General features: G+C 48.7%; 1 protein-coding gene across 1 annotated transcript in view; it reads right to left on the minus strand.

Annotated features, from left to right (window-relative positions):
* The window catches only part of BMP2K (BMP2 inducible kinase), a 159400-nt gene that overhangs the window by 44711 nt on the left and 106194 nt on the right, over positions 1 to 8495 (minus strand). The window lies entirely within an intron of this gene.

Consider the following 8495-nt stretch of genomic DNA (forward strand, 5'->3'; position numbering starts at 1 on the left):
CACTGCCACCACAGCATGCCAGCTCCTCCCCCAACCACCACCACATTGGCCCTGCAGGCAGTGATAATGGAAGAGGGGACAAGCGGGCCAAGGCTAGCACGAGTGGCCTCGCCCCCCCACCCCATCATCGCAACCCGCATGAAGCAGGGCAGGGGGGACGAGGCTAGCACTGCCGCTGCCTCCAGGGAGCAGAGCAGAGCAGGCAAAGCCAGCTGCACTGGCCTTCCACCCCCACCCCCACTGTCCCTTGTGTCCCCCCCATCTTGGCAGCGCTCCGCCACCTCCTGTCTGAATGCTTCTTCCTCGCACTCTGATTGGCTGCTCGTCAGCGAATCAATCAGAACATGAATAAAGCATTATAGACAGACAGACAGACAGATTAAGGCTTTTATAATATTAGAATGTTTTACAACTTTTACATCTGCATTTCTCCTTTTATTCTATTGAGCATAGACAAATTGGAAAAAATGATTCATAAAAAGAAGAAAAAAGAAGTGTTGTAATCTTCACTCATTTCTGAGTAATGTTTAGAGGGGGATTAAATATTTAGTTCTAACTTAAAAAAAGAAATATAGAAATATTTAAACAAGCCACAATGTATTCCCCTATCTTGTTGCTTTTTCTTGAAGGTGATATACAGAGATGAGGTGCTTTTTGGCCCTTGGTTGATGAGGTGAAACTATTGTATTTAGCATACTACTACCGTTTTTAAGAGTATTAATGTTAAATGCGTGTTAAGAAATTAAAGAACAGACCAGGGTCAACCACCTTTTTGTTCTTTCACCAACCAGAATCCCTCATGACTATAGACTACAAGTGGGCAATTATTTGGGCCCAAGAGTCACTTACGGAGTTTTGGTGAGCTATCACAGACTGGGTCAGCACCACCCCACCAGGCTGGGTAAGCATCCTCCCCCCTCAGCCCTCCACAACAGCTCACCAAATCTCCTTAAGTGGTCAGGCAGATGGGGTGGGACCATGGGCAGGTTAAGCAGCAGCATTCATGAGCGGGGTGGGTGGGTGGCCAGGGCTGGGACAGAATGGGGCTCCTGGGGGCCTGTGGCAGAGCTGTAATCTGCTCTCCCCACATGTCCCTGCAACGGGTACCAGTTCTGCATCCAGGGGTACATGGGGAGTAGATCACAGCTCTGCCCCAGGCCCCAGCTCTGTGCTGTCACCGCCAACCGATCCTGGGGGCTCTAAGGAGACCAGCCTTGGACAGCAGGATGCACAGCCAGAGATGGGATAGGGCCACAGGTGGGAAGGGATGGGTGCATGGCAGTGCTGTGGCTCCATCCCATCCACGTGCCCCATTTGCACAGGTCCCAGCCTGGTGTCCATGGAGACCTCACCCAACCACTCTATCTGGTGCCCCCAGAAGCCAATGCAGGGCAGACAGGCTGAGGTGCCCAGGCAGGAGGAGCTGGAAGGAGCCACCATTGCCAGAGCTGCCAGGAAGCAAGTCTAGCCACTGCACCACCCCAGCCCCACTGTGCACCTGAGGAAAGTCGGATCAGCCGCACATGCCACAGCCCAGAATGACCCCTGCACCTGGGCCAGACAAAGCTGCGGCACCTGCTGCAGGACAGACAAAATCCGTTGGTGGGCTAGATCCAGCCAACGGGCCATATTTTCCCCACCCCTGCTATAAAGCAGAGTGCCAAAAATGCTTGCAACCTCAACTTGTAAAATGATGGCTTGCCAGGGTGGATGGCGGGGGAGCTACGAGAGGCTGGATCCTTGTTGTGGCAGTGCACCACCAGCCCTCTCCCCACTGTCTGCCCCAAGGTGTGCATGCAAAGTAAAATGCCTTCATGTGCCACACACTGGCACAGCTTCCAGGGGTTGCCTACCCCTGGACTATAGTATACATATGAACAACAGATCTCAAAGAACACCAGTTAGTACAAATTAAGCATAACATTATTTTTGGGCCTGTCCACGTGTATTCCACTTTTAGTCATTCCAAAGTAGTAACATCATGCTAGGAGGTAGATAATTTTGATTTAATTTTTCTTTTCTTTTTTTAGCCAAACAAGGATTGAAGATCCACTTTGCTTAAGGGAACATAGCTCCAGAGGCACAGCACAATGTTTTGTGAGGGTATGAGTAGTACTCCGTGTGGCAGCTCTGCAAATTTCAGAAATGGGTACATCACTAAAGGAAACCATGTATACAGTCTGAACTTTGGTAGAGTGAACTTTTGTCTCAGATAAATCAGGCTTATCTACTGTTACATTCAGTAATCCATCTGGACAGCATCTAGGTAAAAACTGTTTTACCTTTTTACTCTGTTGGCTATGTAGAAGAGACCTTGATTCAACTTAAATGAAAAAGATAGCATACTAAGGACGTCTAAAATATACACTTTTCCCCCCAAACCTCATGTTAGCGATTCTGAAATTACAGAAAGCTGAATATATTCAGAAACCTTAGAAAGGAATCTCAGATGAATCCCACAAGAAACCTTATCACATGAAAATAAGCATATGATGAACTTACTATTAAAGCTTGAATTCCTCCCTCTTGCCAAGGAAAAATAATGGCCACCAAAGGTTTATATGGAAAAATGATCCAATACTCATGAGACAAATAGTTCAAGTACAGTCCCAATAGTCTCACTAACTGCATTAAGGTATCATGAGGTAAGCATCAGGTTCTCTAAATCTGAAACCCACACTTTAAATCTTTAAACACCTGGAGATTGTAAAGTGCAATAATATTGTACATTTTTTTAATTTGTGACTAATTAATAAACAATTTCTAAACCAACTTTTATGGAGTCCAGAGAACTTTAAATGACAGAATATAATAAAAAAATAACCATAATTCTTCTAGAAAAGGATAAGTGGAATACTGTGACCAGACCAATGATTTTTTTTTCCCATTTGGTATTGTAAATAAAAGGTTTTGTAGAGTGCTTATAATTATTAAAAGAAATATTCTGGAGAAAAATTCCTGCACAATAAGAAAGCAACAAGCATCTATTCCCTAAAGCAGACACAGACAACCTACAGCACATGTGCCAAAAACTGCATGGGCAGCCTCTGTGTGGCACACAGCACAGCAGGGAGGGAGCAGGGAAACACAGCAGTAGGGCTGTGCAAAGCTTCAGTCCCCGATTCAATTCGGCAGAGATTCAGCCCGATTCGGTGACCGAATCTCCAAATCCCTATCAAATCAGAGGACCCTTTAATCCAGGGGCAGGCAATTATTTCGGGTGGAGGGCCACTTACTGAGTTTTGGCAAGCCATCAAGGGCCACATGACAGGCAGCCGGGGCAGATAAATATTAATTTTCCAAATTTTTTAGGAGCTCCATGGGCCAGATAGAATGGCCTGGCAGGCCCCATTTGGCCCGCACGCCACATTTTGCCCACCCCTGCTTTAATCTCTCTGAATCAATTCAAAACCCTCCAAATCAATTTGGAGCAATTCAGACAGATTCAGCAATTTGGATGTAGATACAGCTTTAACTGTTTTTTCTACATAACTCTAGGTAGCAGGGGCTCTGAATGCTGTGATGGTGGGGTGAATGAAGCATTCCACAGAAGCACAAGGGGCTCCCCAGTGCGTTCGGCAGCAGACCCAGAGGTAGACCAGAAGCACTTCCAGTCCACTTCCTTGTCCACCACGGAGCGTGCAGGGACCCCCCGTCTTGGCGACTGGTACCTCCTGGGTTGGAGGGGGCACCCAGGGTCCCACCATGGCTGATCACCAAGCTGGGGGGGCACAGGGTGACCCTTCAGCATGCTCCCCAGCAGATCCAGAAGTGGACCAGAAGTACTTCCGGTCCACTTCCAAGCACACTGGAGAGCCCCCCGCATGCTTGTTGAATACTCCATGCACCCCAGCATTGGAGCAATCACAAGCCACTCCTGCTGCCTCAAGGTATGTAGAAAATTTTTTTAAAGATGTCCATGTCCGAATCGCTGATTTACTGAATCAGCATCGAATCTTCAGATTTGGATTTGGCCAAATTGAATCAGGGACAGTGATCCGAATCAATGGATCAAATCATTGTCCCCAATTCAGGTCGAATCTGAATCGAACAGGGCTCATTTCACACAGCCCTACACAGCAGTAGTTAGGTCAAGGAGCAGAAAGCAGAGCAAAAGATTGGGCAGGATAAAGAGATCAGAATGACACTTGAGATGGGTACAGAGCTTACCTTGTGGTACACTTGCCAGAAAAGTTGGCCCCCACTGCCCCAAAAAGAGCAAATACCCAGTTGGGATGAAAGGTCTGAACTTGTCATGAGAAATTCAACTGCTAAGTCAATGCAATAATATTAGACTCTGTACTTACAGTCTCTGCAGGTCTGAGACTCCAGAGCATCAGGACTAACCCTCATGCTATTAAAATCATTACTTCTGCATTCTTCCCTAAGCTTTCAGAGGACACAATATTTAAGAGAACTGGTAGATAGGAACACAATTTAGGCCTGTGCGAAACAGCAAGTATTTGATTCAGATTCGGCCGATTCGGAGGGACAGTGATTCGATTTGGTGATTCAAGTCACTGTCCCGATTCGATTCGACTGCCAAATCAGCTGATTTGGCCACAGGCTATAACGAGCAATCACTAAAATACCTATAACTTTGTCATTTTTTTTGCACATTTGAAGGAAAACAGCAGAGACGGTAGCCCCTTCTGAGGGCGTGAAGCCTGCCAAGTCTCAAGGAGATAGGTGCAAGGGCTTCTGTGAAAGTGCACCTCAAACTACTGAAAGCAAAACTTGTGTCACTTAAGTGCGTCACTTGGGTTTCTAGTTATAGCCGTGTTGGTCTAAGGAACAGACAGGCAAGGTTCTTTGAGTAGATGTGATATCTTTTATTAGACTAACTGAATAGTTGGAGAAATATATCTTGACAAGCTTCCGGGTTTAAAAACCCATTGTCAGCCTGAGAAAGCACCTGCAGTTGGTGTGTGCACGCGTGCTCTTCCTGGATGGAATAAACAGTAAAGAAGCCAGAGGCTGGTATGCAGGCAAGGAAGCCAGTCAGTAAAAATGTACATTGAGGCATCATGGGGTGAGAGACAGGCTGCAGAGTGGGGGGAAAATCAGATGTCAAGCAGGTTATAGTGTCATAAATCCAATGTCTATATTGAGTCCATAAGTTTTTGTATCAGGGAGGCTGATGAAGTGAAGCTCATAGACTCGTCTGTGAAAAATGTTTTGTAAATTCAAACAAGCACCAAACCTTGCTAACCTCATCATCAGAAGCAAACTTCCTACAGCCCAAAACACACTGAATGGATCCAGACCATGCCATGACAAGAAATGCAAAACCTGCCAACATATCTCCAGTACCCCTACAATTATTACACCCCACACCAGAACTATGACTATTCCTAGATCTTACACCCACGCCTCCAGAAACATTATATATCTCATCCAGTGCACCAAATGCCCAGATGGAAAATATGTAGGACAGACCAAACAACTGCGCAGCAGAATGAATGCACACTGGAAATCTTTTAAAGACAAGAACACCCAATTACCAGTGGAGGCACATTTCTCACAAGAAAAGTGCTCTCTCCAATCTCTGTCCTGATCCTCAAAAGGAACTTACAAACACTTTTCACAGATGAGCCTATGAATTTCACTTCATTAGCTTCCTCGATACAAAAACTCATGGACTCAATGTAGACATTGGATTTATGACAGGTACCTCTCCACTTTTACCTGCTACATCCCCCCCCACCCTCCAAGTCTGTCTCATGCCCTGACACCTCAATTTACATTTTCACTGACTGGCTTTCTTGCATGCATACCAGGATGCATTACTCTGGCTTCTTTACTATTCATTCCATCCAGGAAGAGCACACACACCAACTGTAGATGCTTCTTCAGCCCAACAAAGGGTTTTTAAACCCAAAAGCTTGCTAAGATATATTTCTCCAACTACTGAGTTACTCTAAAAAAAGATATCAGATTGACCCAAAGAACCATGTCTGTGTTAAGTCAGAGCTGGATGAATACAACAGGGATGGTAGCCTGCAACAGGTCGCCTTCCTGGTGCTGGTTAGATCTCAGCCTGCCCACCTGTTTCTGGGCCAACCGCCTTGATGGAAAACCAATTCAGATGTTACCCAGGTGGGAAACTATCCATTTAGGCCCCTGACGTCTATGGGTGACATTTCTTCTGCAGCTCTGCATCTCCCCTACACAGTGGCCCATACCTTGCAGATGGTATCCTTCACCCCCTCCAACTGTGGTCCCCTCTCTGGGACCTTTGGCTCCCCCTAAGGCCCTGGCCCCGGCCCCGGCCCCACCTTCAGGCCAGTCAGAATCTTAAGCCTCTTGCTCTGGGTATTCCTCCTGGTGGGACCCTGGCCCTTTGACCCCCCCTTTGGGTTCTGGCCCCAGCACAGACCAGTCAAGGGTACCCCCAGGTCAGATCTGAGCCGCCTGCCTGTTCTCCCCCTCAACTCCACTGCAACCAGTAAGCCTCAGGCCTCCAAGATCTTACAGGTCTGGGATTTCACCAGCCAGGACTGCGCATGTGTAATGACTGGAGGTTATCAGGTGTCTCCTACCCACCTTTCACCAAGGAGGTTCGCAGTCCTGGCATTTCCTGCGGCTGCTGCACCAACACTAGTCCCACCAGGCCTTCTTACCCTGGCAGAGTGCAGTTTTAGGTCATGCCCAGGACCCAGGATCTCCTTGTTCACCATAGCCCCAGCCCTTACCTCCAAGTCTGTCCTGGAACAGGAGCTCAGCAGGGAGATGTTCTTCACCTCCTGGCTGGTGAAAAACTGAACCACTGCCTTCAGCTCTGAGAGTGGGGCGTTAAATGGTTGTGAAAGCAAATAAAGAAAGGAAATATGTGCAGAGTGAAGAGGGTGGCGCTCACTTCATCTGCACAAGGAGCTTGGGGAACCCAAGCAGCAGGAGGTTAACCTTCAGGAACACTAGCTGCTCCACCAAACCAGGATCCAAGGAAGTGCAGTGGGGTGTCACAACATTCCCAGCAATACTGAAAACCCTCTCGCTTGGAACACTGGTTGGTGGACAGGACAGGTGTTCCCAGGCAAACGTGGCCAGATCCTGCCACATCTGGCTGCGGGTTGCCCAATAGGCCAAGGGGTCACATTGCAGTGGCTCCACGTCCTCAGCAAGATACGTAGTCACCAAAGCCTCCACGCTATCTACCAGATACCTGGTACCTCTGGACCCCAACACTGAAGCCAAGGCCTTAGCCCACATCGGCAGCAGCTGTGATGAAGGAGATTGTCTGGTGCTTGGAGTGCTCGCACAGGACAGTGGTTTCCCCTCTTCCATGTCCCCCCAGCTCTGCCCTTCTGCCTAACTGTTCACCAGCACCTCTATCCAGTGATCGAGGGTTTTGCTGCTGAAGATGCTCCCCTTCAACCTCAGGTCGCACATGCTCACCAGCACGTGGATCGTACTGGACTGCAACCGATCCAGCCACTTTTTGATGCCTTCCTTCAGCTGCTTCACCAGTGCCTGCACCTCTGGTGAAAGCAGCTTGCCCCAGCCAGGAACACTGATCCCCTGGAACTTCTCCATTTCATTCTCAAGCTCCTTCACTATGGGGATCACCTGGCTAAAGAGGGCATCGCCAGCGCTGAGGATCTCAGTGGCCTCGAGGAATGGCTTGAGGACCACCAAGATCTGGGAGATGGTATCCCACTCAGTTTTGTTAAAGGGACTGCTGATCCCAATCTCGCCAAGCAAAGCCATCTCATGAGTGGCTGTCTGTTGCTCAATCAGTCTTTCCAGCATCAGGTATGACAAGTTCCACTGAGTCTCCACATCCTGCATGACTTTGTGCTGCAGGATGCTCAGCTCTGCCTGTTTCTCCCACAGCATCTTGCCCCTGTTGATGCTCCCATGGAAGTAGCCCACCACACCTTCCTGCATTTCGAAACAAGCTGGCTGGTCGTGGTAGTGATGGCACCATCACTGGGAGCCCTGTCCCCCTCCAAGACATCCGTATGAGGTAGAACCTGTGTGCCACACAGCAGATGCCAACAAAGTTGGCATCACACGCCACCTTGACCATACTGACCCCATTGTTAGTGACCATGAACCCATGGGTGAGCTTGGCCCGCCCAAAGAACCACCCCTGCACCATATAGTTCATAACCACTATGATCTCCCTTGCAGTCTGGGACTCATCCATCACCTCCGCTCGAAGAAGAGCCCACCGACACACTGACTGACCGTACCAGTGCCCTGTGAGGGAGCAGTAGGCATGATCTCCACCTCGGCTGCTTCAGATATCCAAGGTGAAGTACAAAGCTACCTGCAGCCCTGCCTTCCGCAGCTCCTCCCTCAAGTACTCCCTGCATGCCTCATACAGGGAGGGCACCACCCGCCTGCTAAATGTGGTGCGTGCAGGCACGTGGTATGAGGAGGCCACAAGCACCATGAGCCGACTGAACCCTGGCCACTCAAAGGAGAAGGGCTGGCCATCCAGAGCAAGCATCTCCCCAGTGTTGTGGGTGACCTAGCTCACCTTCGGA

The sequence above is a fragment of the Gavialis gangeticus genome, unplaced genomic scaffold (genome assembly GCF_001723915.1).
Source record: "Gavialis gangeticus isolate Ggan-Ray unplaced genomic scaffold, GavGan_comp1, whole genome shotgun sequence".
Classification (NCBI taxonomy): Eukaryota; Metazoa; Chordata; order Crocodylia; family Gavialidae; genus Gavialis; species Gavialis gangeticus.